This window comes from Notamacropus eugenii, chromosome 2 (assembly GCF_028372415.1).
Source record: "Notamacropus eugenii isolate mMacEug1 chromosome 2, mMacEug1.pri_v2, whole genome shotgun sequence".
In the NCBI taxonomy this organism is placed as follows: domain Eukaryota; kingdom Metazoa; phylum Chordata; class Mammalia; order Diprotodontia; family Macropodidae; genus Notamacropus; species Notamacropus eugenii.
Genome location: NC_092873.1, coordinates 315,698,544 through 315,714,548, shown reverse-complemented (window position 1 = coordinate 315,714,548; position 16,005 = coordinate 315,698,544). Strand labels below are relative to the sequence as shown.

The following is a 16,005-nucleotide window of genomic DNA, read 5'->3' as shown; positions in this document are numbered from 1 at the left end:
AGTTTACTGACCTTTTCAGCCTTATTTCCTTGGGATAGGGCTTCATTCCAGGGTTACCCCAAAATTACTTTTGGGCCAGGTGTCCATGTGGTCTCAGAGCAATAGAAGACTTATCATATAGAGCTGAGCTGATCAAAATATACATTTAAAAATTGATTTAAAAGACCAATTTTAAAAAGGTGGTTGTTTTAAGTTGAGAAATACCTTCACTCTTTTCTCCACTTCCTTTTTCCTAGGACAGGAAAAAGCAGTTTTCTGATAATGATTTTTTTTACAGTTTAATACTGGTAACTTACAACTAATAGAAAGGTAAGTTGGTCTTTTCATATTATTTTGTATAGAAGTAAGAAACAAACCAGCTAATCCTATGGCTTCTATTTGTTCTAGCTTTTGCGTCAGAACTAGAGAGAGGGATAGAGTAGCGTGTCTAGTTAAAGCAAGAAGAACTGAAGTTGGCATATTTCTGATAAAATAAATTTAGAGTGAAAAAGTCTGTTTATAACTCTCTAATGCCATATTGCTAAGAACATCATCTTTTTTGCTTTTCTTCATGTTTACATGATAAATTTTTATCTAAATGTTGAATTAATGAAGCTATGTTCATTTAATTATACATTCATCCAAATGGCTTTCTGATGAATTCAGGCATCATCAGTTGTATGGGCCATTCCAGTTCATATTTTATATCTGACATTTTTTTTCTAATTTTTAATATTAGGGCATCTTGTTTTTCTGAGCTGAGTTAGGGTGTCAGCAAGGTAAAAGCTGGGAGCAAAAACTATCACTGCTTTATTTATTTTGTTTGCCAATTAAAAGGTGTCATTCTCTTGAGAATGAAGTGAAACCCTGCCAGCCAAGAGGTTCATTCCATTTTCTTCTTGGTGCTCATTGTTCTGCGTGACTTTTGGACTCCAAAAATGATTTCTCATTTATGTCAAAGACTTTCTTCCAGGGTGGGAGATATTTAGAAATTACTTCCTTCAGATAGATATAACCAATACTGAACCTAGTAATAAAATCAGCTCCATACAGGATTCATTTCAGAAACTTATGAGAATGGGGCTCTATACAAAAGCCTCATCAAGGAGATGAGATGACACTGGATGTTTGAACATTGTGCCAATAGAAAGTAGCAAATGAAAAAAAGTATGGTGCTACCTTAGCAATTAACTGTTTGATTTTTAAAGAACTTCTCTAGCTAAGTGTGGAGTGACTCATCACCAGTGGGATGGCCACTAAGTAATGCTTTTTTTTCTCGCCAAGGTAACATATGAAAACAAGAAAAATAAAAAGTAATACTAAATCTTGGTCATCCTCCCTTCTTTCAACTTTAACAATCATGAAATAGGGCAGAGTGGCGGTAAAATTGGAAAAGTGCTAAATCCTGTAGTGATTGTCAGTAAACCTTAACTATTTGTGATCTTAATGTGAGATCTTTGTTCAGTGAGAAAGAGTTTACATATGATTGAAGAAACAATCATATCAAGTTGATGTTGTCATAATAGTGTGAGACCAAAAGGCAAAAAATACATTGTGGGTAAATGGGAAATGGCTCACAGGTGCTCCTTAGAGAGACATATGAAATTAACAGAACTGGCTTTACCCTATGTCCAAAGGAAATAAGAAAAATAATTTCATGGGATGCCTGGTAATCTCATATTTCTGTGCATGAGATAAGCTTTTGAAAGAAAAAAATACAATCATGAAGATGGAGTCAGACTTGTGATTTAATTGATATAGGGAATTTCTGATGGGGAAGCTACCAATATCAGGTGGACTCTGCTTTGAAATGTGTAGTCTTAGAAAACTGCCTGGGCAGCTTAGAGATATTAATGGATTCTACCTGATCATAGCAGCCAATAAATCAAAGAAGAAAACTTCCTACTTAAGTCAAAGCTCTTTTTTTAAGTTGACAATGTTCCTTTGACTTTAAGGCTGGTTTTTTATCCTCTATACAATGCTACCTTTCTCACACGTGAAGATAATTGCAGTTTATATTCCAACACCTTGTAAAGAATGCATAGGCAGAGAAATTCAATGAAAAACAATCTCTAAATAAAATCAGCATATCATATAATATAATATTTCATGACTTCAAAAAAAGGAGATGAAATATGTTGAATATATGGTCCACATCAAGAAAAATTTAGCCAAAGGTTTATAAAGAACAAAGAAATTTCATACCTGTATGTTATAAATAACTTTATGAAGGAGGCATTGAAAAAATTTGACCATGGAATCATATCATAAAAGAAAGTTTGCTGTATTTTAACAGACAGAAAATGACTAGTTACTAATGTGAGAGTCGTTAATGATTCATCTGTCTGTGTATCCTCAAGTTACTAGAACAATGTTCAAATAACAGAACAAAACTAAAAATGAGAAGAAATGAGGTATAATTAAATAAGTTCTAACCTCACCTTCAACAGCATGCTATTCAAGACAAAAAGAGAAATAGATAAAAAATAAACAGCTATAAAGACTATCATTATTTTCTAAAAAATAATAGCAATAACGAATGTAATCTCTAACCAAAAGTACTAGAAACTGTCTTAATCAGTATATACTTCACCTGCTTGCTAAATATAAGGCCAAGGCATCCTAGAGCTAGAATATTAACTTTTTAATAAAACATTATAGGATGGTGGGGGTGGTCATATTCTGTGTGTGAAGAAGACAAAAATGACATCTCTATGTTGTGGTCATGATAAGACTATGACTGAGAAGATCACTTTGAGCTAAAAAGGCTCTACCATTAAGGAACAAATAGTCCACGTGTACATTTGGAATGGGGAAGTCTCTAAGTTTTTGTATCTCACATTTCTGTGGAGCTATTGCAATTCTGCTTTGCTCTTAGAACACAGTGCCTTCTTTGATGTGGGCATGCCATGCTGGGTTGTCCTGTGCCAGTTTCTCCCATGTGTCACAATTGATTCCAAAGTTCTTCAGAGAGACCCTGAGAGTGTCTTTTTGTGACTTATTCTGACCTCCATATGAGCAGTTGTCTTCTGTGAGTTCTCCCTAAAATAGTCTTTTAGGCAAATGTTACGTTTGGCATTCAAACAATGTGGTCAGCCCATTGGAGTTTCACTCTCTGCACAAGTTTGAATGCTTGACAGCTCAGCTGGAGAAAGGACCTCATCAATCTTTAGAATATTTCTTAAGACAATTCAAATGATAACAATTCAACTTCCTGGTATGGTCCTGGTAGACTACCCAGGTTTCACAGGCATACAACAATGAGGTCAGCACAAGAAATCTGTACACTGTCAGGTTGGTAAGCAGCTTTGGAACTTCCCAAACACTGAACTAGTTCTAACAATGTGTGCATCAGCCTCATTTATGTGTATATCCCTGGAAAGTATACTGCCAAGGTAAGTGAACTTATTCACAGTGTTCAAAATTCTTCCATTTTCTGTAACCAATGATTTTACATATGGATGGTATAGTGCTGGTTGGTGGAGCACCTCTGTCTTCTTGGTGTTAATTGTCAAGCCATAATTAGCCCAAGCAGCAGAGAATTGATCCACCTTTTTGTTGCATCTCAGCCTCAGATGATGCATTGAGTGCATAGTCATTTGAAAATAAAAAGTCATGCGCCAGTTCTTCCTCAACTTTAGTCTTGGCTTGTAGCCTTTTAAAACTAAATAATTTGTTGTCAGTGTGGTAGCTGACCCTGATGCCATTTTCATCCTCACTGAAGGCATCCCACAACATCACTGAAAACATCATGCTAAAAAGCATTGAAGCAAGCACACGGCCCTTCTCTACTCTGGAAAGGGTGACTGGGAAAGCATAAGAGCATCATTCATTATATCAGAGCCCATGCAAGCCATCATGAAACTAATAGGATGCACACTAACAGCAAAGAATCATGGTGGAAATTGTGAGCAATATAATCTCATAAATCAGTGAAAAGGGCAGAGGAAAATTAAGTTGACAGAAAACTTTGTGAAGAAATTCTACTAAGCTATGTCATCAAGACAAAATTTAAGGATGAAATTAGAAAGAATCTGACAAGCATCAAAATGCAAAACACCTGTCCAGATTTCCATAACAACCTAGCTTTTCTATCAATGACACAGAGCCACCATGTTTGGAGTTTGGCATCATGGTCCCATGAGGAAATGCTCAGGTAAGCTATTCCTGCCTAGAGTCTGTCTAAAATAAAGATATCTCTCTGTTTCCTTATTCCAAAATGAGTGGAAAAATTGTTCATTGTCATTTTTTTCTTGGTTTTCCTAGCCTATGGACTGGTATGTTTCTAGTTCATTGTAGAGGAGTTAGGAAAAGAGACACCATTAAATTTCTTCTTGTTTCTCTGCTACCTTGTCTGATCTTCAATTAAATATCTTTTATTTCTGTGTATTTACATTGCCCATCAATTGCTCAATTTGTTTCTTTGGTAAGATTTGTCATTATTCATGTAAATTTTTCTATTCTGCCAATTATTTCTGCTACATAGGCTGCACATTGTGGCATTCTCATTCTCTCTTAAAATTCTACGAGGTTCTCTGCCTTATGAGTTGTTGATAAATTTTTCACTGTTTTACGATATTTCTTAGGGGTCTGGACTAGTTTTAATTGTCTGAAAGTCATATTTCTTCTGGTTATTTGTATCTTCACAGTTGGTTTACCCATTTGTGTTCAAGATCTTTAAGTGAGATGTCTTCTTCCTGAGGTCTCTGGTAATTTCAATGTTTTCCCTTTATTTTTTAAAATGTATTTATTTTCAGTTTTCAACATTCACGATTTGAGTATTATGGAAATACAATCAGGATAACACAAAATCTAACAACTCTACATTAAGTAATCAGGGGACTTGGAATACGATGTTCTGGAGGTGAAAGAAGCTAGGATTACAACCAAGAATCAACTATCTAGAAAATCTGAGTATAATACTTCAGGGGAAAAAAATGATCATTCAATTAAATAGAGGACTTTCTTGATGAAGCGACCAGAGCTGAATAGAAAATTTGACTTTCAAACACAAGAGTCAAGAGAAGCATGAAAAGGTAAACGGGAAAGGAAAACCATAAGAGACTTACTAAAGCAGAATTGTTTACATCCCTACATGAGAAGATAATGTTTTTTAACTCTTGAGACATTTCTCAGTATTAGGGTAGTTGGAGGGATTGTATACATATAGAAAATTGGTACAGGGTAAATTGAACATGAAGGGATGATATCTAAAACAATAAAATTAAGGGGTGAGAGTAGAATATGTTGGGAGGAGAAAGGGAGAAATAGAATGGGGTGAATTATCTTTCCTGGATTTATTTTCTAGATCAAATGTTTTACCAATGAGATATTTCATTGTCTTTTATTTTGTCATTCTTTTGGTTTTGTTTTACAATTTCCTGATTTCTCAAAAAGTCAATAGCTTCTATTATCTCCATTCTCATTTTTAAGGAATTGTTTTCTTCAATGAGCCTTTGGGACACCTTTTCCATCTGACCAATTCTGCTTTCTAAGACATTATTTTCCTCATGTGTTTTTTGAATCTCTTTTGCCATTTGAGTTAGTCTATTTTTAAAGGTGCTATTTTCTTCAGCATTTTTAGGGGGTATCTTTGATCTTCATCTTAAGAAAACACCTTTACACCAAGAAAGTAATTTAATATAATCTTATTTTTCCCCTTTTGGTCATTTTCTCAACCAATGACTTGACTTTTGAGCTCTTTCTTAAGTAGAGGGTGTGCTTCCCCAAGTTTCAGGGGTTTTGTCTCTTTTCAGAGATATCTCTAGGTAACTATAAATTCTCAGCTCCTCGAAAGTGGTATGCTCAAAGGAGAAGTGTTTAGTTCTTTTCTGGACTGCACTTTCATCTGTGAGCAATCAAAAGCACTCTTTTCTGCCCTGGAACTGCAAGTAGGATTTCCTCTCCACAGCCATCACCAGTTCTGCCACACCAGCACTCCTCTTTGCCCCTGGACCACCAAACAGAACTGAGACCTAGATCAGTCATTTGATTCCCCCACCTTCTGTAGGATGAGAGCTCCAGAAGCAGCTGCTGCAGCAGCAGTGGCTAGTGCCACCCTAGTACTGGAGCTGGACCATGTTCCTCTCTCACCCAAGTGAGAGAGCTTTCTCACTGACCTTTGAAGATGTCCTTGGTGTTTGTGGCTTGAGAAGAATAGAAACCAGTATAGCTGCCAGTGATTCAGTGCCCTGAGGCCTGCTCCATTCCTGTCTGTGCTGGTGCTGCACTTTGCTCAGAGCCCAGTGTGACAGACTCTTCCTGTAAGGCTTCCAGATTGTCTAAGGCTGGAAATCTGTTTCATTCTGTCATTTTGTGGCTTCTGCTGCTCTAGAATTTGTTTAGAGTCATTACAGGAATTTTAAGGGTGTGGGGTGAAACCTCAGGCAGGTCCAGGCTTCGACTCTGCCATCTTAGCTCCACCCCTTTCAGTGTTCTCCCTTTATATCCTTCTATAGCATACTTTTTGACTCCTTTTTTTGATGACAATTTCCCTGGGGGCTGATCTCAAAACTATCTCAACTTCCTTACACAATGAAGAATTCACTTAATAACTATTAATTTTTTAAAATATTATTTTATCATATGTTTTCTAGACTTAGACATGCATGTCCTCCCTTACATTTATCTTGTCTAACAAGTCGTTGATGAGAGAAGCCTGGTATTCCTTAGGCAGACCTGACTGTTAGTTGACTTAGTGATGTTTCAGGCCTAAAATAACACCTCCATGTAGCCCCTCTTCGGGCTATTTCCAGATGAACTCTGGGTAAAATACCCTTGCAATAGACTCCAAAAGTGTATATTCCTTTAAGAACTACTCCTCAACTACTCCCTAATCCCACCCTGAATCACCTAGTTAGCATATTTGCCACAAGTTTTATTATAGAATATCCTATATAAACTGTATTTGTACCCCTCTAAGGTTGTAGCTTCCCTAAGAACTCTTGCACATTGAAAATAATAATAAATCTTTACCTTGACCTCAAGAATTCTTGAGTTCGTGAATTCATTCCAGGTGACCTGTCCTTGGTACTTTGGTTTTTGTGGGGGTATCAATCATATGCCCCTTTCCATCCCTCATCAGATAGGATTTTCCTTCATGAATGCTTTGTACTTCTGTTGGATGACTGTGTTTCTGAGAACAGCTGAGTCATTCATAGTTAATCATCACACAATGTGGCTGAAACTGTAAGCAATGTTTTCCTGGTTCTGCTCATTTCACTTTGTATCAGTTCATACAAATGTTTTCAGGGTTTTCTGTAATCCACCTGTTTGTCATTTCTTATGACAGTAGTATTCCATTACATTCATGTATCAAAGTTATTCAACCATTCCTCAATTAATGGGCATGCCCTCAATTTCTAATATTTTGTCACAACAAAAAGGGCTACTAGAAATATTTTTGTACATGTAGGTCCTTTTCACTTTTATATGATCTCTTTGGGATACAGACCTACTAACGGTATTGTAGGATCAAAGGGTATGCAGTTCGGTTTTACTTTAGGTCCCAATTGCTCTCCAGAATGGTTGGATCAGTTTACAACTCAACCAAGAGTATATCAGTGTCCCAATTTTCCCACATCCTTTTCAACATTTATCATTTTCCTTTTTTGTCATATTAGCCAATCTGATAGGTGTGGCATCTCAGAGTTGTTTTGATTTGCATTTCTCTAATCAAAAGTGATTTAAAACATTTCTTCACATGTATATATAACCTTTATTTCTTGATCTGAAAATTGCCTTTCAGTATTTATTAATTGGGGAGTGACTTGTATTTTTATAAATTTGACTTAGTTCTCTATATATTTGATAATAAGGCCTTTATCTGAGACACCAACTTTCTGCACACCTTCTAATCTTGAATACATTTAATTTGCTTGTGCAAAATTTTTTAAATTTTATATAATCAAATTATCTATTTTAAATGTTGTGGTGCTCTCCTTTTCTTGTCTGGTCATGAATTCTTCCTCTCACCATAGATCTGGCAGGAAGATTATTTCTTGCTCTTTTAACTTGCTTATGTTGTCACCTTTAATATCTAAATCATGAGCCCATTTGGGACTTATCTTGGTATACGGTCCCAATTGTTTAGACCTGACTTTATTTGTGTGAAAAGTGTTATGTAATTGTATTCACATAGTACCTAGGTTTTTCTTGGCAAGTATACTCCCAAATTATTTACAGTTATTTAAAATGGAATTTCTCTATCTCTAGTTGCTAGACTTTGTTGGTCATATGGTTTTATCTTACATCCTGCAACTTCTCTAAAGTTGTTAATTATTTCAAGTAATTTTTTTTGGCTGATACTGTAGGGTTCTCTAAGTATATTATCATATCATCTCCAAAGGGTGATAGTTTTGTTTCTTCATTGCCTAGTCTAATACTTTCCATTTCTTTTTCTTCTCTTATTGCTATAGATAACATTTGTAGCACTATATTGAATAATAGTTGTGAAAATAGGCATGATAGCTTCACCCCTGATCTTATTAAGAAGACTTTTAGCTTCACCCATTACTTATGATGCTTACTGGTGGTGTTAGATAGATACTGCTTATCATTTCAAGGAGTGTTCCCCTTATCCTATGTTGACTAGTGTTTTTAATAGGAATGTATACTATGTTGTGTCAAAAGCTTTTTGAGCATCTATTAAGATAATCATATGATTTCTGTTGGTTTTATTATTATTATAGTCAATTTTATTGATAATTTTCCAAATATTGAACCAGCCCTCCATTCCTGGTATAAATGTCACCTGGTTATAGTGTCTAATTATTGTGATATATTACTATAATCACCTTGCTAGTATTTTGCACAATTTTTTTTTTTTACAGAGACATTCATTAGGAAAACTGGTCTATAATATTCTTTCTCTGTTTTAATTCTTCCTGGTTGAAGTATCAGCACCATGCTTGTTCCATAAAAGGAGTTTGGTAGGACTCTGCCAGTTTTTGCAAATAATTTACATAGTACTGGAATTAATTGTTCTTTAAATGTTTGGGAGTAGGTGGAGCCAAGATGGCAGAGTAAAAGCATGGACTTACTTGAACTCTCCCCTAACACCCTCCAAATACCTGTGAAAAAGGACTCTAAACAAACTCTGGAGCTACAGAAATGACAGAGTGAAATAAATCTCCGACCTGAGACAACATAAATGTTTGTAGCATTCACTCATAGACCCATCTGGAGCTTGGGATTTTTCCCTCAGGAATTCATTAATGACTTGTTCAATTTCTTTTTCTAAGATGGAGTTATTTAGGTGTTTTACTCCCTGATCTGCTAATCTAAGTATATTTTTTGTAAATATATTATTGAAAATATATTTTGTAAATTTTTGGTAAATATTTTTAACTATTGTTGCTTTTTTACATTTGATTTTGAGGTTTTAAGTCATATTACACAGTCATTTTCGGTGTTTGTACCATGTGTTATTGAGAAAAAGGCATATTCCTTTCTGTTACCATTCAGTTTTTTTTAAAAGATCTGCATATCTAATTTTTCTAATATTGTATTTAGCTCCTTTCTTGTTTATTTTTGGGTTGGATTTACTGAGTTCTGAGAGGGGACTATTGAGGTCCCCCAAAAGTTTTGCTGTCTATTTCTTCCTGTAACTCACTTAACTTCTCTTTTCACTATGTTGCTTGGTACATATATGTTTAGTATTCATATTGCTTCATTGTCTGCAGTACCTTTTAGCAAGATGTAGTTTCCTTCCTTATCTCTTTTAATTAGGTCAATTTTTGTTTTATTTTGTCTAAGGTTAGAATTGCTACCCCTGCTCTTTTTGCTTCAGCTAAACTTGATTGATTCTTCTCCAGCCCCATACCTTTTCTATGTATGTGTCTGCTTCATGTGTGTTTCTTGCAAACAACTGTAATGCCAATCACAGCAGCACTGCTGCTATGAATAATTTCAAGGGTCTAATTGCATAGTATAACAAACTCTCCATTTATTCAGAACTATGCATTGTTCAATAAAGTACTGTATAACATTTATAGCAATATTCTTAAGCAAAACATATCTATCTATCTAACTCTACACACACACACATCTCATAACACTCAGTATATCATATGGCACATAGCATGTGTCATTGCATTCAGTAGCATTCTCCAAAATACTTGTATACAATCAGGGGTCACAGGCTCGGGTCTTTCTTAGTTCAACACATCCTTAAGGGGTAGCAGAAAGTACCACACCATCCACCCCTATGTCATGGTAAGAACAATCTCTTTAATAGATACGAATTGTCCAAGTACAGTGTCTTTTATCTTAAATTGAGGTTGATTTCCAAGTCCCATGGCTCTTCTTCTGTGGGCTGACTGCTCTCAGCTCTCACTTGGATTTACATGTAGGCAGCTCTCCACGCCTGCTCTGTGTCTCAGTTCACAGGGACTGCTCCACTAAAAGCTCTCACTGCCTGACAGTAGGCTCCATGGGCTCCTGCCCACAGCTTCTGCCCCTGAGAAAGCAAAGCTCAACAGGGCAAAAACAATAGTGACACCCACCACCAGCACTGTCATCTTGATTCACCTCCAAAATCCAGAGGCTCTGTGATAATAGCTCAGCTCACTTTAACAAAACAAGGCGCTTACACTAAGCTTCCTTCCCATGAACAGGTTTCTGTCCTACAGCTCTATTCATCTTCAAAGTTCAGAGACTCCTTCAGCAAGTCTATGACATCAGAGGTCTCCTCTAAGGTCTAGGAGGTCTCCTCTTTGCATTGTCCTCTTCTCAATGCTGGCCTTCTTAATGTCTTATTTCTCATCCCCAGCTTCTCTTTATATACAGTTCTACTCAATATCTGATTAGCTAGAGTACACATGAATGTATCTGATTAATTAGAGCTCACTTGCACATGTCTGACTGAGTCAGTACAGACATATATAGGACTGAGGCTAGGAAACTAAATATCACAAGAAGAAAAACAAACAAAAAAAAAAGTTCCACTTTGCTTGCTATTAAAACTATATATTGTAGGATCTTGATTTTTGGTCCACTCTGCTATCTACTTCCTTTTAGAGGGGAGAGTTCATCCCATTCATTCACATTTATGATTACTACCTGTGTATTTCCCTCCGCCCTATTCTTCTTTCCAGTTTGTCCCCTCTGTCCTTTCACCCTTTCCTTCCTCACCAGTGTTTTACTTCTGTCTACCCCCTCCCCTGATTTGCCCTCCTTTTTGTCAGTCCCTACACCACCACCCCCAATTTGATTTCCTCCCCTCCTACTTCCCTGTGAGGTAAGGTCGATCTCTATTTTCAACTGATTATGCATATTGTTCCATCTTTGAACCAATATTGATGAGAGTATGAATCAAGTAAAACTCATCAGCCATTGCCCAATCTTTCTCTCTAATGTAATATGTGTTTAACACCTCTTCATGTGAAATAATTTACCCTATTCTACCTCTCCTTTCCTTCTGTACCCTCTTTTTCATCCCTCAGTTTTTTTAATATCATTCCCTCAAATTCACCTTATACCCATACTCTCTGTCTATGTATGTTCTTTCTAGATCTACTAGTTCTCATGCAACTTTTAAGAATTAGAAGTATCTAGGGGAAATTTTATATCTCTAAATGCTTACATGAATAAAATAGAGAAAAAGGAGATCAATGAATTGGGTATGCAACTAAAAAAGCTAGAAACAGAACAAATTCAAAACTCCCAATTAAATATCAAATTCAAAATTTTAAAAATCAAGGAGATTAATAAAATTGAAATTAAGAAAACAATTGAACTAATAAATAAAACTAAGAGCTGGTTTTATAAATAAAAACTACTGCTATTAAAACTACACATTGTAGGATCTTGATTCTTTGGTTAATTTGATTTTAAAAAAGAAAGAAGAAAACTAAATTACCAGTATCAAAAATGAGAAGGGTGAATTTATCACCACTGAAGAGAAATTAAAACAAGAATTAGGGCCTGTTTTGCCAAATGGCATGCCAATAAATTTGACAATCTAGTGAACTGGATGAATAGTTATAAAAATATAAATTGCCCAGATTAATAGAATTAATTAGCAGATTAACCCTATTTCAGAAAGAGAAATTGAACAAACCATCAATAAATTCCTTAAGGAAAAAAAACTCCAAAGCCATATGGATTTATAAGTGAATTCTACCAAACATTTAAAGAGCAATTAATACCAATACTATACAAACTCTTTGGTAAATAGGTGAAAAAGGAGTCCTACCAAATACATGATACAAATTTATGATACAAATATGGTGCTGATACCTAAATCAGAAAAAGCCAAAACAGAGAATTCTCCCTAATGAATATAGATGCAAAAATTTTTAAATAAAATATTAGCAAAGAGATTATAGCAGCTTATCATGAGGATAATACCCTAAGACCATATTAGATTCATACCCAGAATGCGGGGCTGGTTCAATATTAGGAAAACTATCAGCATAATTGACCATATCAATAATAAAACTAACAGAAATCATGACTATCTCAATAGATACAGAAAATGCTTTTGACAAAATACAACACCATTCCTATTAAAAACACTAGAGAAAATATTTGCTCTTCCAAGATCCAAGTTGTCAGAATAATTCACTTTGACCCTCTCTTATTGATCTCAAACAAACCAGAAAATGTTGTCCCAGGAAAAATCCTTGAATAATGGAGCCAGTAGAAAAATGGAGTGTAGCAGTCTTTTAAGCCAGAAGGCTTGTGAAAGGTCCCTCTTAATCTGTTAGAAGGGGTGCAGTAATGAACAGGAGGCATACCAGCAAACCAGAAACAAGTCCCACCTCAGCAGACCAGGGGGAGATCTTGAGCTCCAGATGGTGGAGCAGGCAAGCACCAATATCAGGACCCCACCATGTGCCTTGGCACAGCCAGAGGAACCAGTGGATTCCAGCTCCAAGAGTAATGATGAACTTCAGTGTGTAGGCATCCTCCAGCAGCTGAATTTCCATGTGCTTCAGTGCAACTCCAGGTGGGCAGCTAAATCTCCCAGTGCTTTGGGGCAGCTCTGGGTGATCAGGGATCCTCCAATAGTCAGAGCCCTCTACCCCACCTTCTGAGCTTTAGTGTAGCCCCAGGCAAAGACAGAAAAAACACACCTAGCCTCAGCACACACTAGTGACAACCGGCAGCTTCAGCTCAACATCAACCAAGCTAGCAGATTCCCTACAGCCTCCAGTTACCAGTAACTGAGAATCCAGCACACAAAGCCAGGAAGTTTGAGACAGCACCCCTTGTGCCCAGAAGCAGAGATCAACTTGAAAAGTCAGGAAAAATGCAAACCTCATGAGCAAAAAGCAGCAACACTAAAACAATTATTATGGTGATAAGGAAGATCAAAATACAAATTTGGAAGAGGATGACGTTGCCAGTATAATCACATCTAAAATCTCAGAGGGAATATGAACTGGTCTCAAGCACAAAAAGCCTTCTTAGAAGAGCTCAGGAAGGATTTTCAAAGTCAAATGAGAGAGAAGAAAAACTGGGAAAAGAAATTCAAAAGAGTATGCAAAAGTATGCAAGAGAGAGTCAACAGCTTGGAAAAGGAAAGACATTAATTGACTATAGCAAATAAGTCCTTAAGAAATAAAATTTTCTAAATTTGGAGAAGTACAAAGAGAAAACAAAACCATAAAAGTAGAATTGACAAAACAGAAAATGAGGCATAATAACTCACTGAAGAGAACTCCTTGAAAAGTAGAATTGGCAAATGGAAAAAGTGGTACAAAAGCTGATTGAAGAAAACAATTTGTTGAAAATTAAAATAGGGAAAGTAAGTCTATGAGAAGTCAAGACGTCAAGAATCAGTTAAACAAAATCAAAATAATGAAAAAATAGACGAAAATATAAAATACCTCACTGAAAAAAACAATTGACCTGGAAAATAGATCCAGGAGAGAAAATTTAAGAATTTTTGATCTACCTGAAAGTCATGATCAAAAAAGAGCTTAGACAGCATCATTCAAAAAAATCATTGAAGAAAACTTCCCTGAAGTCCTAGAACCAGAGGACAAAAGAGTCATTTAAAAAAATCCACCAATCACCTCCTGAAAGAGATCACAAATTGAAAGCTCCAAGGAATATTGTAGCCAAACTCCAGAGTTATTAGGTCAGGCTATAAGCAGCCAGAAAGACAACTGGAATATCATGCAACCACAGTCAGGATCATACAGGACCTTATAGCTTCTACAAAAAAAGAACAGAGGGCTTGGAATACGATATTCCAGGAGGCAAAGAAGTATGACTTACAACCAAGGATCAACTACTTAGCAAAACTGAGCATAATCTTTCTGCAGAGGAAATGGACATTCAATGAAATAAGGGACTTCCAACATTTTCTTATGAAAAGACCAGGAATCAACAGAAAATTTGATCTTTAAATACAAGACTCAAGAGAGACCTTAAAAGGTAAACAGTAAAGAAATAAAATCTTATTCAATAAGGGTAAACTGTTTATATTGTTACATGGGAAGATGATACTTATAATTCTTAAGTACTATATCTTTATTATGACATTTAGAAGGGATAGACATGGACCAAGTGTGTGGGTGTAAGCTGCCTTTGATGTGATGATAAAAAAAATCTAAGTGGTGAAAACGAATTGCATTGGAAGAAGAGGAAAGGAGGAGGCAGAAAAGGGTAAATTACATCACATGAAGAGGTGAAAATACCTATTATAGTAGAAGAAAAGAAGGAAGGGAGATCAGCATTGTTTAAATCTTACTTTCATTGTATTTGACTCAAAGAGGGAATAGCATACTTAGTTTGATATAGAAATCTAACTTACCCTATAAGGAGAGTGAGGGGAAAGGGGAAAGAAAAGGGAGGGATGGATAGGAGGGAGGTAGGAAGTAGTAGGGAAGAAGAGAAAACAAAGGGAGGGAGTACTAAAGGAGGTAGTAGTTAAAAGCAAATATCTAGTGAGGAGCAAAAGGGAAAAGGAGAGAGAAAAGCATAAATAGGGGGAAAATAGGATGGAGAGAAAGACATGGATAGTAACAATAATTGTGAATGTGAATGGGATGAACTCTCTCATAAAATGGAAGTTGGTAACAGAGTGGATTAAAAACCATAATCCTACAGTACGCTGTTGTTTAACACAAGAAACACATTTGAAGCAGAGGGATGCACATAGAGTAAAGGTTTTTACTGGAGTAGTAAATAGTATGCTTCAGCTGAAGTAAAAAAGCATGGATAGCAATCCTGACCTCAGACAAAGTAAAATGAAAAATAGACCTGATTAAAACAGATGTGGAAAGAAACTACTACCTACTAAAATGTACCACAGACAATAAAATAATATCATTACTCAACATATATGAATGAAGTGATATAGCATTCAAGTTCTTAGAGGATAAGTTAAGGAAGTTACAGGAAAAAATACATAGGAAAACTATATTAGTGGGGGACCTTAACCTACCCCTCTCAGAATTAGATAAATTTGAGACATTGGACTGTGAAGGCATCTAGTAACATGGGGAAACAAAAGGAAGCAAGGAAATATGCTTAGTTTACAAGATGAGAGATTAAAAGAAAAAGATCAATTAAAGCCAAAAAAGAAAGAGAAGAAAGATCCCACTGCTCTCAAAGAAAGAGAAGTTCCCCAGCACCCATCCTGCTTGTTCTTCCAATAAAACACACAGTTGGGACCCCCTTACTACATCCTGGTTGATACCAACTTTATCAACTTCTCCATCAAAGCCAAGTTGGACTTAGTGAAGTCAATGATGGATTGTCTGTATGCCAAGTGCATTCCCTGCATAACTGACTGTGTAATGGCTGAAAATGAAAAACTGGGACAGAAGTACTGAGTAGCCCTGAGGATTGCCAAGGGCCCACAATTTGAACGACTACCATGCTCGCACGAAAGAACATATGCAGATGATTGCTTAGTCCAGAGGGTCACTTAGCACGTGTTACTTTGTGGCTAGAGTTGATTGAGACCTTAAGTGAAGAATCCAGAAGATCCTGGGAGTTCCCATCATGTACATTTCTAACCATGGGTATAACATCAAGAGAATGCCAGATGATTATGGAGCACCTTGA

At 36.1% G+C, this 16,005-nt stretch overlaps 1 pseudogene; it reads left to right on the top strand.

The window, feature by feature from the left end:
* The first annotated feature begins 15,461 nt into the window (after positions 1 to 15,461).
* Positions 15,462 to 16,005, top strand: LOC140523967 (rRNA-processing protein FCF1 homolog pseudogene; annotated as a pseudogene).